Source organism: Dreissena polymorpha, chromosome 5, assembly GCF_020536995.1.
Source record: "Dreissena polymorpha isolate Duluth1 chromosome 5, UMN_Dpol_1.0, whole genome shotgun sequence".
Taxonomy (NCBI): domain Eukaryota; kingdom Metazoa; phylum Mollusca; class Bivalvia; order Myida; family Dreissenidae; genus Dreissena; species Dreissena polymorpha.
Genome location: NC_068359.1, coordinates 3196808 through 3217743, shown reverse-complemented (window position 1 = coordinate 3217743; position 20936 = coordinate 3196808). Strand labels below are relative to the sequence as shown.

The 20936-nt window shown below is 35.6% G+C and overlaps 1 protein-coding gene across 1 annotated transcript in view; it reads right to left on the bottom strand.

The window, feature by feature from the left end:
- The window catches only part of LOC127832267 (glutamate receptor-interacting protein 1-like), a 222989-nt gene that overhangs the window by 77227 nt on the left and 124826 nt on the right, over positions 1-20936 (bottom strand). The window lies entirely within an intron of this gene.

The window sequence follows — 20936 nt, the reverse complement described above, 5'->3', positions numbered from 1 at the left end:
TAAACAAATGAGACTGTCAGTTAGTTAGTCATCATTAATCAATAAGTTAACTAAAATGAATTGTTTGGCTACTTATCGATTGGCTCACAGTTGTGACCAGGTTTAAAAGTTGATCGCAATACTGTATGCTGGCTTATTATACAGAGGCAATAACTTTATCGGATTGGGGTATACTATTTTGTTATGTTTTGCAAATAGATCTAAATGAAGTGAAAGTAGTTTTAACAAATTTTCATTCCAAGTCCATGAAAACTCGGTAAAAATTCCATTTAATAGTACATAGGAACAAATTTTCTGACAGCAAAAATGTAGGAAAAAATGCTCGGACTGTCAAAATAAAATAGGAACCGTTATCAAGGTTGTAAAAATAATGTAGGAAACAATGTCCACCTGTGTCAAAATAACGTAGGAACCATTTTCTGTAGGACGCTATGTCAGGATACATTTTCTGCAGTGACACATCATATTGGCCTTGGGGTAAACCTGATATTATATCATCTTCATTCATCTACAAATATTGTAAATTGTAGCATAATTGGTGGATCACAAAAACGTACATAAGTCCACAAAGTTTTCATTGAGATTTATTTGTGTAGATCTAGCTTTAACACAAACGCTTTCCAATATTTGTAAAATATCAGATAAAGTCGAGGCCTAGCAGCCTTGCTACAAAAACAAATCCTGTGCCGTCTACAGTACAGCCCACGCGGAACAAACATAATCCTTGTTCACGCCACGGCCAGAATCGTTAGTACTCACCAGCTGCGTCCTGTTTTCAGGTGGCGTATTGCCGAGTCACTCGGCATTGATCTGCGCAACGACGCTGAGTCTGTATTAACCTCGCGTACTTTCCCTGAATAAATCCGCAGCATACGTACGCGGCGGATCAAGTGAAAAGATATAACAATAGGCATATATTTTTTGGCGTTTACTCAAACTGGAAATCTGAAATTCGATGGCAACGATCATAGCTTCATTGCTTTATCCATCCGTTTAACCAATTTTTATCGCTTAGAGGTTAAACGACCTTAGACAGCTAATTGGTGTTTAATGTCAATAAAGGTGTGAAAAACTCGCGAGTCAGTGTTTATTACATGTATTCCCTATCAGAGCAGTACGTGTACGAAAAATAAATGAAATAATCCAGACGATTTATTTACATGCTAACGCAGCGTAACTGTTAACAGATATTCACTTTCATTTTTACCCGTTATCAGAAAGTCACCGAGAAGCATGTTTTTTTACTGCGAATGACGCAATAAAACATTTTTTTGTACATGATCGTATTGCATTCATATTTAAATTTAAATTCACTCGTCCAATGAAAGCTGTGTCCCATAATGCACTGTACTCTTTACACTTCTGTAAAATGGCGTAGGCATGGTGGTGTTTATGAATTTCTTAAACATATTTATCGTCATAAATGTTTAAGATTATTTTGCCGTAAATGATGTTGCAATTATATTGGATTATCGAATAAATGTGAACATTAGAAAAGCTGTATGTATACAGTAATCCCTACGATTTGGTTTATATGCATGAATTGGCAAATCACCGAGGTCACTGATATCCACTGCGGTTATCATTTTTTAAAGATTTTTATTTGATGATGCGCATAGACTTAATGGCGTCATATCGCAGGTCGCCTGGGCATGTCTCGGCGGGCAGATGTGAAGCATCGCTGCGAAATACGACGTGCCGCCGCATACCGCCACGGCTTCAAAGGCCGACTCGGCATCCACTCGTTGCGCCTTGACTCCGCGGATTGCGAAATATGACTGTTCCGCGAGGGCTGTACTGTATGTCCAGCTGTGTGCGTGGTACTACATTTCCTACTGAAGTGAATAAATTAATAAACATTGAAACACTCGACAGTAACGTGTGCAAATTCTGATGGGACGTGTGCAGATGTTTCCAAAAATTACAACGTAAATATGACATATGCAACAGAAATTAACTAGTACCTACTGAATTGTTTGACTCTAATTGGATACATGTAGATGTTTATACCTCTGAAAACCATGTTTTAAACAAATATTAAAATTTAATTCTTTGAAGAAATCTGGGAATTGCAAGAAACATCACTTTGCTATTATTAGCAAATCAAACTATATAGTTGTTGTGTCCTAAAATGTTTACTTCTGAAAAGTCATACAAGAAAAACTATTTCATCTGTTGAAGCCAAGTATGAAAATGATCCAGTATAATACATAGTGCAGAATAACCAATACTTAAAATATCACCCCTCCCAGAATAGTCAGGGATGATGATTAAGATAGAATTTGGGATCCAAACCTGGTCAATTTTTTTTAACGATAAAAGAAAATCTTACCTGTCCGGTTGAGCAAATGAAGTTGAAGAATGTCGGAAGTGGAGAACCAAAGGCATGTATCTGTAAGAGAAGTGACATTTTGTAAATCTCATGTAAATCTTATGTACCAGCACTCAAACTAGAATACCATAATTTATGTTTGTATGATAATGATCAAAGTTTTCAAACCCATTTTTAGTGCTTATGAACATCAACCGCCTGAGAAGAACACACACTTGCCTACAGTGGGCAGTCTGGATTCCCCAGACAAAAATCCTTCTACATTTCACCTGAGTATAATGGTCACCTGTCTATAACATCCGAATATATTTCACTTCCAAAGCCATTTGTTACATGTATAAAGCAGTCTTCAGTTGAGTTTGCTATTGGAACTCCTATTTCATAATAAATAAATTGGAACTACCTTCCAGGGCAGGTCAGATAAGCAGAATCATTTAAATAGTGAATAAGTATGAGAAGGTCTGAAACAAGAGCTGTCAGAAGACAGCGCACTTGACTTTTCGAGTGCTTTGCAGTATAACGTAAGCCATCATGGGGAAATTGTTCATATTCAATAAGGTCAAGGAAATATAGTCATATTCTAACTGGAAGAGGACCATAACTGAAACATATTGATCGCTATGTTTTCAACAAGAGGGCCATGATGGCCCCGTATCGCTCCACTGTTTTTTCTTTGCGAAAAAAGCGTGTATTGCGCATGGGTTGAAATGTACTCAAGCATGCGACTTTCTCTTTCTATCCCTCGTCCCACTGGGCGCTTAAAGTTGGAAGGGTGAGCATTTTTATATATGGAAAAAGTAACTACCGTGTTAACTAAACAGACAAAAAAGCCCGGGAATTGTGGCACAGGTCCTTTGCTTATAACCTAGGTACATTTATCTCTCCAAAAGATATTGTCGTTCTTTCTATTTCTCATATTTTTAGATGCTGAAGATCAAATCTACGCATTTGATTTGAAACAGATTCACAAGACCCATAGGAATCAAAATGCCTTAACCCTTTACCAAACAACACATTTTGGACTTTCCCAATTTGTAAGAGGTTGCAGACGTCAATTGAATTAAAATGGAATATGAAGGAAATGATCAAGTAGGGTAGAAATAATTGTAATAAAAGGAGAAATTGCTCATCAACCCACACATCCCTAAGACCAACAGGCCTGAGAATATTATGATAATCTAAAGTTTATTTCTTTATATTTATAAATGTATTTAATTAAGTAATACATTTGACTTCTAAGATCAATTCATAACTTAAATTAAGAAAATTTCAAAATGGTCCGAAATATATATGGATTGTTGAGCAATTGACAATCATTTCAACAATTCATGATCAGTCACGATTCACAAATGGAACAATGAATCATTAGTTATTAAAAAGCAGCATATATGATAGTTAGGAACATTGCACTTCCTTAATTTCAACACCTTCTCTTGGATACAAAGTTTGAGTTTACCGTGCAGTATCATATATTGACTTTCCTTGAAATAATTATGTTCATGGAAGTTGTGTTTTTAAAATCAATAATATATTATTAAACTGGTTTTAACACTACAAAAAAGACATGAAATTAACATGTCATCCCAAATATTTTCATCCGGATATATGGTCACTTTCGACATATTTAAATAAAACCCGACTTTTTTCAGTTTATAAGAAAAACATTCATAACACATGTTCTTACTTCAATGCCTTTGTAAGGAGTCACCATCTGACCTAAAATGGCACTAAATTACAGGGTTTTATCTCATGTTTACAAGATGTTGATGTTGTTGTTGGTCACAGCCAAACGGCCGCAGTAATCTCCACTGGTAAACGTCACATGTTCAGTTTTGTGACTCCGGGGCCGGGTCAAATTTGAGCCCAGGGGAATAATTTGAACAAATTTGGTAGAGGACTATTAGATATCACTACATACCAAATTTAGTAGCCCTAGGCTCTATAATTAAGAACAAGAAGATTTTTAAAGTTTGCACAAAATAGGCCTTATTTAAGCATATGTTCATTTTTGTGACCCCTGGGGCAAGGTCAAATTTGTTCTTAGGGGCATAATTTGAACAAACTAAGCAGAGAACTATTAGATGGGACTACCTACCGAATTTGGTAGAAATAGGCCCAATGGTTATGGACAAGAAGATTTGTTATAGTTTGCACAAAATAGGCCCAATATAAGCATATGTTCAATTTTGTGACCCCTGGGGAACGGTCAAATTTGATCCCAGGGGCTTAATTTGAACAAACTTGGTAGAGGACTATAAGATGTCATTACATACCAAATTTGGTAGCCCTATGCCATACGGTTATGGACAAGAAGATTTTTAAAGTTTGCACAAAATAGGTCTTATATAAGCAAATTTTCGATTTTTTTGACCCCCCAGGGCAGGGTCAAATTTGACCCCAGGGGCATAATTTGAAAGAACTTGGTAGAGGACTAATAGATGTCACTACATACCAAATTTGGTAGCCCTAGGCCCAATGGTTATGGACGAGAAGATTTTTAAAGTTTTCACAAAATAGGCCTTATATAAGCAAATTTTCATTTTTTTTACCCCCCCCCCGGGGCAGGGTCAAATTTGACCCCAGGGGCTTAATTTGAACAAACTTGGTAGAGGACTATAAGATGTCACTACATACCAAATTTGGTAGCCCTTGGCCCAATGGTTATGGACAAGAAGATTTTTAAAGTTTTCACAAAATAGGCCTTATATTAGCAAATGTTCAATTTTTTGACCCCCGGGGCAGGGTCAAATTTGACCCCAGGGGCATAATTTGACCAAACTTGATAGAGGACTATAAGATGTCACTACATACAAAATTTGGTAGCTCTAGGCCCAATGGTTATGGACAAGAAGATTTTTAAAGTGTGCACAAAATAGGCCTTATATAAGCAAATTTTCAATTTTTTAACTCCCCGGGGCAGGGTCAAATTTAAACACAGGGGCTTAATTTGAACAAACTTGGTAGAGGACTATAAGATGTCACTACATGGCAAATTTGGTAGCCCTAGGCCCAATGGTTATGGACAAGAAGATTTTTAAAGTTTGCACAATATAGGCCTTATATAAGCAAATTTTCAATGTTTTGACCCCCGGGGCAGGGTCAAATTTGACCCCAAATTTGGTAGCCCTATGCCATACGGTTATGGACAAGAAGATTTTTCAAGTTTGCACAAATAGGCCTTATATAAGGAAATTTTTAATGTTTTGACCCCCGGGGCAGGGTAAAATTTAACCTCAGGGGCATAATTTGAACAAACTTGGTAGAGAAAAATAAGACGTCACTACATAGCAAATTTGGTAGCCCTAGGCCCAATGGTTACAGACAAGAAGATTTTTAAAGTTTGCACAAAATAGGCCTTATATAAGCATAATATTATGTTCAATTTTTTTACCCCCCGGGGCAGGGTCAAATTTGACCCCAGGGGCATATTTGAACAAACTTAGTAGAGGACTATAAGATGTCAATACATACCAAATTTAGTAGCCCTAGGCCTAATGGTTATCGACAAGAAGATTTATAAAGTTTTCACAAAATAGGCCTTATGTAAGCAAATTTTAAATTTTTTGACCCCGCGGGGCAGGGTCAAATTTGACCCCAGGGGCATAATTTGAACAAATTTGAAAGAGGTTTCACCACAGCAACATTCCTGAGAAATTTCATCAGATTCGGACCAGTAGTTTAGGAGAAGAAGATGAAAAAGTTAACGCACGGACGTACGCACGCACGGACGCACACACGACGGACACAGGACCATGACATAAGCCCCGCTGGCCTTTGGCCAGTGGAGCTAAAAAGTGGTACATTAAAGACGATTCTGAGTTCAGGTCTAATAAGATTATATTTTAAGTTTGATAGCAATAGCTTGGGTGGGATGGTTGGACGGTCTTTCAAAAATAAAATAAAATAATAGAAATAAATATTTGTGCTTTTTTACCATGTTTCAAAAACAAAAAAAGTATTTTTGTGTGGGGGTGATGGAGAGGGGGAATAATGTGGGTATGTGGTCATTTATTAGATGATATTTCAAAAATAAGGAAAAAAATATCATTATATTAAGTATAAAAAGGGGCATAACACTAAAAATAATGTTGACAGAGTTATGCACCTTGACCTACACAATTGTTTTGTTGCCATAAAGAAGTATTCCAAGTTTGAGTTCACTATATTTGATAGTGTTAAAGTTATTTGAGTTTGTAAAAAAATTCTCGCCAGTGCAAGTAGTATAGCTCTCATTTTTCTTTGAAAAGTCGAGCTAAAAGGGGGTTGTTATACGGAATAGGGGGTTACGAGGTCTTATTTTCTTATGACAAGAGCAGTCAAAAAACAGTACATGACTTTGTACACTCTGCTTTTCACTCCTATTGATATAATGATGTATGTTTTCTGTCAATTACCTAAAATAATGACCATGAAGTTGTTTTTTTAATTTGACGTAGTAACCTAGTTTATGATCCCTTTTTGTCCCAGTTTAACTCGGCAGTGTTATAATTGTTCTCAGCAAGGTCTATGCAGATTGGGTAAAAGCATCTGACCTGGATTTCAGACTGTGTCAAATCATTGCACCTGTAATTGTAAAATCTTATATAGAATGAAACTTACCGCAAAGCAGCATATCATAACCTATGGACACCCATCATATTGTATCTCAATCTGAAATCTCAGAGAAAGCCTAGGAACAGTTACTGTGTGGCCAATTTCCTGGGGTGGAAACATATCACCATTAGTTATACGTTGCAAATCACAACACCCATTCAGTGAGCATGTATAAAATAAGGATTGATCGTTAAGTTCATAATTATTATAATCTTCTCACTGTAAAAGTACCACAACAATTCCTTTATGTACACAATGGTTACTGGGTACATATTAACATTCATGTATGCTGACCATCATGCAGTTTACTGGAAAAGGCAATTATGTTGTTAGTGTTTCTATAAAGATATAAATCAATTCAGAAGCTCAGTTCAGTTAAAAATCCTTAATTAATCTGGCCCCTTTTCTTTCAATTTAGTTGAAACAAGGGACAAAATTGTCACAAAACCAGGTTTTCAATAAAAAAAAAGTCTGATTAAGGGAGACAATTCAAAATGTGCATAGTTACCCCCCCTTGTTTCAAATTAATATATTTTTACTCATGGCGACCTTGATTTCATTTTGTAAAAAAAAGTGCATTGTTACTGATTGATCATCATAGTTACCCCCCTTGTTTCAAAATCAATATATTTTTAGTCATGGCAACCTTGATCTTAGAGATATCGACGTAATTCTTTCGCGCGACACACCATCCAATGATGGTGAGCAAATGTGCCAAATGATTTTAAAATCTGAAAATGAATTACATAGTTATGGCCAGGACAAGCTCATTTATGGCCATTTTTGACCTTTGGACTCAAAATGTGACCTTGACCTTGGAGATATCGACGTAATTCTTTCGCGCGACACACCGTCCCATGATGGTGAACAAATGTGCCAAATGATTGTAAAATCTCACAATGAATGACATAGTTATTGCCCGGACAAGCTCATTTATGGCCATTTTTGACCTTTGAACTCAAAGTGTGACCTTGGAGATATCTACATAATTCTTTCGCGCGACACACCGTCCAATGATGGTGAACAAATGTGCCAAATGATTTAAAAAATCTCACTATGAACGACAAAGTTATGGCCCGGACAAGCTTGTTCCGCCCGCCCGCCAGCCCACCCGCCTGCCGACATTCGCCAATGTGATTTACTAAAAATGCATTGTCATTTAATATGTTATTTTCTTATTCAAAAGTTGCATTTGAATGCCAAATGTATTTCGAAATGAAAACAAGAGATGTGTTTGTCAGAAACACAATGCCTCATAATGCGCCGCTTTGAAGCCATATATATGACCTTTGACCTTGAAGGATGACCTTGACCTTTCACCACTCAAAATGTGCAGCTCCATGAGATACACATGCATGCCAAATATCAAGTTGCTATCTTCAATATTGCAAAAGGTATGACCAATGTTAAAGTTTTGGTTAAAGTTTATCGGACACACACACACACACACATATAATGACAGACAGGCCAAAAACAATATACCCCCGATAATATGACAAACATTTATTTTATGAAATTCTTAAACGCATTTATCGTCAATTTTGGTTAGATTTTGCTTTTGAAAATGAAAAACATTATTATATTGGATTATTAGAGAATGAATATTGTTTAAGAATGGTTTATGTATTCTGTGGTCAAAAAGAGTGTTTATATATAAGCTTCATATCCATAATTATTGTGGAACCCCTTATTTAATTTTGAAAGGTACTTTTTTCTTATTGCATTTCATTTTTAGTTCTTCGCTTGTGAATAACTAAGGTTTATACAACATTTTGCAAGCCAGATTTGTTAAAGGCAGTAAAAACCTGATAACTGCAGCATCCACGCAGAGAAAGAATTCAGGGCGTACAAGAGTATACTTTACGTAACATTTTTGCATCATGAAAATAGTCCACTACATGTTACGTTAAAATCGCGAAACACAGCTCTCCTTAAACATCACAGGAGCAGGTCATCCAATAGATGCATTCGCTAAGACGCAGCAGGACTTGCGAATGAACTCTAAAATACACACATGCACAGCGCAACACTGCAGCTAAGCCAAACATGCCATATGTCCCGGATTGTCCGAGAAAAGAAGAACGTGTCCCGCAGTCCCGAAAATCTGTCGAATGTCCCGGATCTTACAAAATCCATATATACATGTACATTATCTTAGGCTTAACTGCACCTCGAATCACTGTGTTTGCACTAATCCGCAGCGTCTCCATGGCAATGCCTACCCGAATAGGTGACGTACTATGCTACGTGTCAAAATCGATCAATTTACAGGGGTCCTGTTATCATATCGATTGTCTCACGTTCCCAGTCAAACCGAAAAGGCGGCATTGTTTAATGTGGTTGTTAATTGGCTTTTATATACTGATTTTATTGCAGTTTGTTGGCGCATGCAGTAAGATCATGCAGACGATGAGCGTCGTCATTTTCATAAGCGTGTGATTTTATGGCAGTTTGTTGAATTAATTACGCACAACTGTAAATGTTTCGTTTGATTCTCAAACAAGATAAGTATTGATGCAAAGCATCAAAGGGCATCGGGAATTTCAGTGTAAAAGTCACTCAATGAAGTTACAACGATTTTTTTCTACTGTAAATATTAATATATTGGCCGATTATTTTAAATAAAAGAGAAAAAGATACTGGTATAACCATTATCTATAATTTTGTGTTATAACCCCCAAATAACCATTATCTATGATTTTGTGTTGTAACCCCCAAATAATTCATAGTTCATTTTATTTACATTGGTTTCCTTTTTTTAAATGGCATCCGTGTGCAGTTTTCATTAATGGAACAGAACTGTGTAGGTTTTAAAAAATCTGCTTCATCTTGTAAGCGTTATTCATATTTTTCTCAACTTCAAGGGGAGATGATTCTGAACTTATTCTTACGTTGCTCATTTACGATAGGGTTTGAGTACTCATTGATATGAAAACACTGCAAAAGTTTAAAAAAATTGAATGAAAACTGTAAATTGCATAAAGAAGCTGCATTTTGCAATACTTTGAAATTCAGTAAAATATCATAATAGATTTATTGCTCCGATATTCATCATTTTCAATAGGGTTCGAGTAATACTGATATAAAAACACTTAGATTCAGACGAAAGTTGTGAAATCTTTTAAACAAGTGGAAATTGTTTATTTTGTCAAATTTAATAGAAAAAAATTCTGGACTTATTGTCCGGATGTTTCTCATTTTAAATGAGGTAAAAATGCTCATTGATATGAAGACACTGTAAGTAAGGAAAGAATCTGATGAAAAATGTTGACATAATCATCTAACCAAGCAGTTTTTCACTTTTATTTTTAAATTCAAAGAGACATAATTCTGGACTTATGGTCCGATATTGCTCATGTAGAGTTTGGGTTGGGTCCTCATTGATAAAAAAAAACCTGTGCAAGTTTGGGAACAATCGGATGAAAATTTTGGACTTCGAACAACGATTTCAAAATTTCTCAACTTCTAAGAAAGATAACTATGGACGTAATTGTCGGATAATGCTAAAGGGGCACCATACCACCTGGATAGTAATACGTGTCGCGCTTCGCGCTCTATATGTGGTTCTTAATAAAAAAAACTTTAAGGAGTGCTTGACTCTAGGGAAACGAGTTGCTGGGACACAGCTCCTCCTTGATAAGCAGCTGCTTCCTTTATCGCAACTCATTGTTACAATCAATAATACATGTCGCGCTTCGCACTCTATATGTGGTATGGATAGTACTTAGGGCCTATGATAGACAACCATAAATACATGGATAATAGATGTGTTGTTTGCATTTATTTGTTAATATAAAAACACGTGTATTTTTTTATAAGATATTTAAGTGATGTAAGAAATTTTAATTAACGTTGTCACCACGCGGCATCCATTAATATTAATAAAAATGTCAAATTGTAGTAAAATGGATTTTAAAATGTCTACATAAAATAAAGCTTTATTATATTTATTAACCTGACTGAAAAAAATTGTCAGTCGCCGAACTGTTCCGTTCGTGCTGGAACCCGGGATTGAACTGATGCCTTTAGATGATTGTTGCATAAACAACTTCAGTCTAACGCTCTCCCAACTGAGCTATTCCGGCTGACATCATTTATGTACTGCTATTTGGTAAAGTTGTGTATAGCGATCGTTATTATATGTCTATTAATAAACTAATACATTGTACTTTTTCGTACCACTACGCCTTCCAATAAACTTGCTTGCGCGGTAGGTCGTCAAATATCATACTACATTGATTCTCCACTAAATAAGCAATTTAGAAACCACAAAATAAATATATTTTGATTATGTTTTGTTTTTATACAAAACCAGAAAGTTTCGCGTATTTGCCCAGTCCCTGTGATCTTTCCCCTGTGATCAGTTGTGGATCCGTTATTAATTAAAACAATTAGCTTTGCATTATTGGCAATAAATGTTGTAATAAATGTTATAGGCACAAATGCAGTACTTATTTACACTAATTTACACAAAAAATCACCACTATGCAAGATATTCTTAAAACAAAAATATATACATTGATCCGTAAAATAACTTCTCCTCCCATAAGCGAAAAAAAAATGCATTACATACTAGTCGCCGCTCTCCAGAGCGACGCCAATGAGCATTATTCAGTTTGTAATCCGAAACACGCTTCCGAATTTTAATGCTTAAGCGACATTAACAAATTCTAGCGTCAAATAAACAGTGCTTTATCCCAGAGACTATGTCTCTGTTTATCCCTTGTCTCAATAAAAAGCGCGCGAAAATTATGCAGACATGTAGGAAGTAGCATGGAAAGTGTGGGTGTATTTTGTGTTGTATAAAACATGAACATCACGTCAGGCGATTTACGCGTGTTCAGTGGAAAAATTAACCGCCAAGATTGGACGTTATTTTATCACATCTATTGGCTATCACGTTACCCGCTGATCCTGACGGTACTGAAGAATTTGGAAGATTACAGCGTAATCATAGTAAACACCCGCTTTATTCCGATAAACAGTACTTTATGACTTTGCACAGTAGGATTGAAAACAATTGAAACAGGAAACCAAGTGTCATATGTATCACATCGTTAATCAATATAAGTTAACTAAGAAATATACACGATAGATTTATAAAAATATGTGTCTCTGCAACAATATTCAGTGACAACACGTAATGTTTAATGCTGAGTTTGCTTTTTAAGCATACCTTTCAGTAATGCCTTTGTATAAAATTCAATTATTTCTTTATGGAACAAAATTATTCAATGAAAATTATAAAGGTTATAGAAATATCTCAAGTCCGAAGTAAACGTTGTGATTTGAGCGTAAATAGTGCCGGAGGTATTAATGAACAAGTACTGGCCAGAGCTATTCATTTGCAAAACTGTGTAAGATGTCAGGACATGGCATACTTCTTTTTATTGAAAAGGACATATCAGCTTTTGCCTATAACTTTCTTATATTATTATTGAAATAAGGTTTAACATGTAAAATCAAAGTTTATAGTCTGAACTAAACTGTTTTGGGCTGTTCTCAATATTTCTAAACTGATTTCATTATTTATTAAATTTTCTTAATAACATCTAAATTCACGATAAACATGTTCAACATGAAAAATATGGAGCCTTCAATAAACTTGAATAGTTCCATTTGTGTTCTCTAGATTTTCTTAACGTATGTCTTTATTCAATTTTCGTTATAAAGTCTAAATTTACGATTAAAAAATAAAAACACGCAAAAAATAAGTGATTTTTTTCTGCGTTTATTATGGATGATTAATTTCAGCAAGATAAAGGTCTTGAAAAAAAAAAGATCGATAACAGGAACTTTTTAAATCTTCAAATATATTCGATAAAATCGTTTCGCCTTCTTGTTTTGTTCAGGGACCTATACAAACATTTATGTCCCTGTTGTTTTCTTCAGTACCGTTTTGGAGGCGCGCGCGAGTCTTCAGGGGTGGTAATCCGGGAGTTATCAATTTCTGGGATTGTCTATAGTAACAAATGCGCTACGAAGTTTATATGCGGCCGTGGTTTTGCCCACGCGTTTCCTGCAGATATGTGACATGTACTTAAAGTAATTTGGTGCTCTTTTTTAACGCAAAAAAACATGTGGCTTGTATCTAGTAACGGAAGTAGTAATGTCTTATTTGACGTTAATAGATCTTGTGTATTTCGAATAGTCTTTTTTAGCAATTTACGATGTGAAAAAAATGTCTATATATATCGCTATAGTTATGTATACATGTCCTGGAAAATCGACATAAGTCCCGGAAAATTGAGCTCAATGTCCCGGAATTGGTCTGAACATTTATGGCATGTATAGCTAAGCTATTAATTAGCAATGTTAATAACATTCCTTATTAGATAACCTGGAGAAAAACAGAAAAAACCAATACCATTATAGTAAGGGATCAATAGAAACATTATTTCATTCTGTAAAACAATACAATAGTAATGAAAAAATGATTTAATTTTAATGTGCACATAAATTCCATTGCATTATTGCTTCATAAAATAAGTTACACACTGTTAATTGTGAAAAATCATGACAATCAGAAATAATTTATGCATATTTGCTAATTCTGAACAGAATTAGGACAAAAGGGTTTGTCTTTGATCATTTTTGATATTATTGTGATATATGTTTAAAAAATACTTATATTACTATTAAAACAAGATTTTCCCATCCATGGCAAACATCGCATTTTGACTCTGCGCTTTGTCAATTAATTTTCTGCGGAAGAATAAATGTTGATAACACAGTATTGTTTCCAAAATAAGGAAAAAAAATACAGAAATAGTATAGTGTCATGATAGGAGGGAAATCTTTTCTTTATTCAACCACAAATGGTTGCTGTACTCGGTCAGTTTGTATGGAAATCATTCTTGAAAGACTGAATAGGCTACCGAAATTTGCAATTTTGCTTTAAATAACAAAGTTTCACTTCCATGTTCTATTGATGAGAATTGTTCTTAGACGTTCCATTTATAAGAAAAAAAGAGATTTTTAAAGACCCTCGTCATACGAAAATAAGTCTTATGCCATATGCAGCCAGCATAGCTGCAGCCCAGCCTGGGCATCTTTCAGTCTCATGAGGAGATACCTTATGAAACCACAACCTTGTGTGATTTATAGCGGACAGCGTAGCTCCTGACCAGACTGCACAGTTGCGGCTCTGAAAGTGTGATTTGAATGTGTCTGAGAAAACTTAGTGTAAATCAAACATTAAAATACCATATGTTTTGATGATAAAAAAAATAAACTTATAATAAGCCATGCGAGGACAGATTTGATATGATCCCCTGTAGTATAATTTATTTCTATGAACATTGGTATCTACATATAAGTGTAATCGCCATAAAGGCCCAATTTGGTAATAGATAATGCACTCATAAGAGATAGCATGACATGCGTATTGAATATTCAAGCCACATTACAGTCATGTGTGCTGAAACAGATGAGTAATGAGAAATTCTCAGGTTACTTTCTAGTCGACAAACTGTGTTCATCATGTTCACTGTCCAATCGGTTTAGAGAATGCTTATGAGGGCGGGTTTTACTAGGGACTATTATTTTTTATTGATGTCGGTCAATATTGTAAGCCTTTACCGCATATAAATAAACAAGTAATTAAAGTTTTGCCGTTTACGTTATATAAAATAGTAATTAATACAGTAAATTTAAGACAATGTTGGGCATCATCTTCACACCTTTTAACTGCAAACAATAGTTACTTATGAAAAGTTAAAATCAATGTAATCCTTATGGGCATTAAATTGTGAAAACAATAACTTAACATAATTTAATTTAAGTACATGTATATTTAATCATGTTCATTTAGAAAACTGATTTACATTGTCTTTCTACAGCCACATGAAAATATTTGATGCTTTAAGTCCCTTTATACACCATTTACTATATATGTAAGCATATTAAATCCATGTTTTAACAAGAGGGCCAAGATGGCCCTAGTTCGCTCACCTGAGAGGAGTCGGTTCATTCAATCTTTACCAAACGTCAAACTTGACCTAGATATTGTCCAGACAAACATCCTGGTCAAGTTTCATCATTATTGAACCAAAACTCTGGCATATGGAGTGTTTTTATGTCCCCCACTATAGTAGTGGGGGACATATTGTTTTTGCCCTGTCTGTTGGTTGGTTGGTCTGTCTGTCTGTCTGTTTGCGCCAACTTTAACATTTTGCAATAACTTTTGCTATATTGAAGATAGCAACTTCATATTTGGCATGCATGTGTATCTCATGAAGCTGCACATTTTGAGTGGTGAAAGGTCAAGGTCATCCTTCAAGGTCAGAGGTCAAATATATGTGGCCAAAATCGCTCATTTTATGAATACTTTTGCAATATTGAAGATAGCAACTTGATATTTGGCATGCATGTGTATCTCATGGAGCTGCACATTTTGAGTGGTGAAAGGTCAAGGTCATCCTTCAAGGTAAGAGGTCAAATATATGTGGCCCAAATTGCTTATTTTATAAATACTTTTGCGATATTGAAGATAGCAACTTGATATTTAGCATGCATGTGTATCTCATGGAGCTGCACATTTTGAGTGGTGAAAGGTCAAGATAAAGGTCATTCTTCAAGGTCAGAGGTCAAATATATGTGGCCCAAATCGCTTATTTTATGAATACTTTTGCGATATTGAAGATAGCAACTTGATATTTGGCATGCATGTGTATCTCATGGAGCTGCACATTTTGAGTGGTGAAAGGTCAAGGTCATCCTTAAAGGTCAAATATATGGGTCAAAATTGCGCATGTAATGTCACTTCTGCAATATTGAAGCTAGCAATTTTATATTTGAAATGCGTGTGTATCTCAAGGAGCTGCACATTTCGAGTGATGAAGGGTCAAGGTTAAGGTCATCCTACATGGTCAAACATCATATAGGGGGACATTGTGTTTCACAAACACATCTTGTTGTTTTTGTAAGATTTGACCTGGTGACCTATACTTTGAGTTGATCCCCCCTTACCAAACATCAAACTTTGCTTACAAAAATAAATATTATGAACAAAATTGTGACCTCTAGAGTGTTTACAAGGATTTTGTATAATATAATGAAAATTTGGACAATCTAAGGGCAATAATTATGGCAATTATTATGTGATATATATAAAACCAATCTTTTCACCAAGTTTCATAATAATTGGGCAAAAAATGTGACTTCTAGAGTGTTCACAAGCTTTTTTTACTATGTATAAATATAAGAAAACCGGACCCCCCCCCCCCCGGCAGCCATGTTATTCAACTGACCGGAACCATTTTTGAACTTAACTCTCATATCAAGAAAACAAATGTTCTGACCACATTTCATGAAAATTGGGCCAAAAATTTGACTTCTAGAGTGTTCAGGAAAACTGCCCCCTCCCCCGGCAGCCATGTTATTCAACTGACCGTTACCATTTTCGATCTCAACTCTCATATCAAGGAAACAAAATAATGTTCTGACCAAATTTCATGAAAATTGGGCCAAAAATGTGACTTCTAGAGTGTTCACATGTTTTCACTATATACATATAGAGAAAAATTCCCCGCCCACTGGTTGCCATGTTTTATCACCGATCTGGACCATTTTCGAACTCGTCCGAGAAATCAATAAAACCAATGTTTTGACCAACTTTCATGATGATTGGGCAAAAATTGTGACTTCTAGAGTGTTTACAAGGTTTCTCTATAGCCAAATTAGGAAAACTGCCCCGCCCACTGGAGGCCATGTTTTTCAACGGACCGGAACCACTTTTGAACTCAACCAACATATTATTAAGACAAACATTTTGACAAAGTTACATGAAGATTGGACATGAAATGTGACTTCTACAGTGTTTATAAGTTTTTCTTTTTTTTGACCTAGTGACCTAGTTTTTGGCCCAGCACCCAGTTTCAAACTTGACCGAGATTTCATTGGGTTGAAGCTTCTGACCAAGTTTCATGAAGATCGGACAATAAATGTGGCCTCTAGAGTGCTTACGAACAAATGTGGACGGACGGACACATGACGGACAAAGACCGGTCACAAAAGCTCACCTGAGCAATCAGGTGAGCTAATAAAAGCAGGAAAATTTTGCTGTTGTTTGTCAAGTTTCATGCTAAATAAATATAGACGTGCAACTTGGCACATGTAATATTTTATGATGAAAAATTTAAATCAGAATAAATGAACACAATGAGAAAGTTTTGAACGATTGAAACTATAGACAAGGGACAAAATTGTCACAAAACCAGGTTTTCAGTTGTAAAAAAAGTCTGATAAAGGGAGACAATTCAAAATGTGTATTGTTAACCCCCTTGTGTAAAATTGACCTTGATTTCAATTAGAAAAAAAAAGTCTGATAAAGAGAGACAACTCAAAATCAAAATGTGCATTGTTACTGATTGTTCATAGTTACATAGTTGTTTCAAAATCAATCTATTTTTAGTTGTGGCGACCTTGACCTTGGATATATTGACGTAATTCTTTCGCGCGACACACCATCCAATAATGGTGAACAAATGTGCCAAATGATTTTAAAATGTCGCAATGAATGACATAGTAATGGCCCAGACAAGCTCATTTATGGCCATTTTTGACCTTCAAACTCAAATTGTGACCTTGACCTTGGAGATATCGACGTGATTCTTTCGCAGGACACACCGTCCAATAATGGTGAACAAATGTGCCACATGATTTTAAAATATCACAATGAATCACAAAGTAATGGCCCGAACAAGCTCATTTATGGCCATTTTTTACCTTCAAACTCAAATTGTGACCTTGACCTTGTAGATATCGACGTAATTCTTTCGCGCAACACACCGTCTAATGATGGTTAACAAATGTACCAAATGATTTTAAAATCTGACAATGAACGACAAAGTTATGGCCTGGACAAGCTCATTTATGGCCATTTTTGACCTTCAAACTCAAATTGTGACCTTGACCTTGGAGATATCAACGTAATTCTTTCGCGCGACACACCGTCCAATGATGGTGAACAAATGTGCCAAATGATTTTAAAATCTGACTATAAACGACAAAGTTATGGCCCGGACAAGCTTGTTTCGCCCGCCAGCCCACCAGCCAGCCTGCCCGCCGACATCGCCAATCTAATAACCAGTTTTTTCCTTCGGAAAACCTGGTTAAAAACAAGAGATGTGTTTGTCAGAAACACAATGCCCCCTACTGTGCCGCTTTGATTTATTAATTGTTTTTTACCATTTGGCAGGTACAGATAATTATTTCCCTTTAAAGCTTATTACTTCCCTTGGATTTTATTTTTTTCCTTTGACCTTGAAGGATGACCTTGACCTTTCACCACTCAAAATGTGCAGCTCGATGAGAAACACATGCATGCCAAATATCAATTTGCTATCTGAAGGAACATAAAAGTTATGAGCATTTTTCGAAACCTAAACGCAGAAACCTAAACACAAAGTGTGATGGAAAAACAGACGGACAGTCCGATCACTATATGCCATTTTGTGAAACCTAAACGCATAAACCTAAACGCAAAGTGTGACGGAAAGACAGACATACAGACGAACGGTTCCATCACTATATGCCCTCCTTTGGGGGCTTAAAAATATGTCAATTTAGGACTAATACTCGTAGTAGATGGTACAAATGTACGTTTGTAAAAATATTGATAATGAGGGGGGGGGGTGTTGAGGGAAGAATAGAGGAGGAGCAACATGTTACTGTCAATACATGAAAATGAATAAAACTGAAATATTAAATGAAGCATTTGAATCCCCCCCCCAGTTTTTTTTTAATGTGGTTTGCTTCAGAATTTAATACAATGCTTGTTGATACCAATACATTTATTTTCATAACCATGTTGTGGTTCATTCTTTGTTAGACTCACACAAGGCAACAAGTATACTCATCTTTAGATCAAATTCGCTTAACTATCGGTACTTTTTTTTCCTTCGCCCTAACCCAGATATACATCGAATATCTTTTTTTACAGAAATTTTTTGTTTAAACTAAGCTACATCTTTGTAATAATAAGTGGAGTTTGTGTGAATCCTTTAAAAAATTATGAGAGATTGTAAATCAGTCATTTTCCTCCTTGATGTTTTGCAAAATCTCACTCCTGAAGACATTTTAAAGTAAATTATATTGGTGTTTGCATTTTTTGTGGCCATTTGATTGGCCTACATTAAAAAGTCGAACTTTACCTCCTCTGACTGTAATGTTAAACACATTCAGAGAGCGAACAAGTGAAGTGCCTTCAGCGCTTTTATTGCTTTTGTTTTAGGCAACTAAAGACTACTATTTTGATTGCATAACGAAAAGACTAAATATAAAAAATATTGTTGGATAATAAGAATACCATGTTAGTTTCATTGTGAACTTGAATTTATGCGACTTGTCTCAGAAAGGCTTAAATGGCTCGGCAAGCCTGGCCGTCTGCCTTTCTTCAACTAGTTGGATAAATTCAAGTACACATTGATCACCCCCGGAAACTCGATATGCTGGGAAAAGTTGGATGTGCTTGGAAAAGTTGCCGATACATTTTGCTGAATTTCGGTAGGGTAAGTAAATCCAGTTCTATAATTGTTTAAATGCATTTTTGAATTAAAATATCTTTTGGTATATGCAAAGGAGGTATTATCATGTATGTTAGAAAAATCCTGGTTATTATCAGGGATCATATTTTCCCGCAACATCAATCGGTCCGGATATAAATGGGGAAAAGTATCCGAACATGTATATCCGAAATCACGACAAATTACGTTAATATATATATACCATTGATTTTGCCATTCATGAAGGTGGTATAATACATGTACAAGAAAAATTCCCTTAGGCATTTTTTTTTAAACGGAACGAGTTTTATCAACTGGTTTTATCATTTGGTATTTCATTGTTGTTTCGTGTGCTGTTTTATCAGACTTTTTTCATCGTTGTCAATATTATTATTCTGTGTAAGTCTATACCGATGTTTTAAATTGTTGTCGACTCGATAATAGCTTACAAACATGCACTGAACCAAATGTCTGTGCGTATGTTGGCTACTGACAACAACAAACCAAATAATAAAGAAATAATTTGTTGTCAAATAACCCACGGCCGATAGTTTTGATGCGTAGGGATTTAATCACGAGAGCCAAGCATTTGAAACCACGCATCTAATTTTCCGGTCGTGAGTTATTCAACAACAAAGTATAAAGTACACGAATTATTTCGATTCTAACACGGTTTTACTAAAGATTTATTCAATGTATATTATTTTTCTTGTGTACTATTTTATGTGAAGTTCCTCCCATAAAAATAACTTTCGGCTGTTCTGTCGATCAGATCCGCGACTTTCATTCTTAGTTATATTACCGGATTATTACGCTGGTGGAAAATGTATCGGCATGTTTTGTTTGGTTACAGCGCGTGCATTCAGACGCGTCTTTTCGGATGCGTCTTTAATCCGCTGTTCACAAGTTTTTGATTCTTGGTCTGACGTGCAATAAACCGGTCCTGACCGGTTTAGAGACTGCAGCGAATGTTTTATCACACCTTATCGAGATAAGAATGTCATAAGGGTGTGTTAGCATGTACACTGTGTAATCGATTTCATGACATGGGAATTTTAATAGCAAACAGAATCGGACCGACTGTTTGGGATTTGAATGCCGGACAAAAACCCTCCCGGATAAAAACCCTCCCGTCAGTTATATAGGGGCCGGACGAAAACCCTCCCATGAATGAACGTGGACGGACAAAAACCCTCCCATGAAAAAAACGGGGGAGGACAAAAACCCTCCCATGGAAAAACGGGTCCGGACAAAAACCCTCCCGTGAAATCTGAGCCACGAATTCAAGTACAAAGATTATTTATGAAATTTTCATCCGAAATCGGTCATTTCCGAATGTCATTTCCGACATTTGTATTTTTTTGTCGGTTATCCAAGATATTTATTTTTTGTAAAAGTGACTTCAGTAGGTAACATTACACTATATATTGACTAATTAAAATATTTCCGAATTGAAATGTTATTTTACACCCATTTGACGTCAATTATATATGTTTGAACTAAGA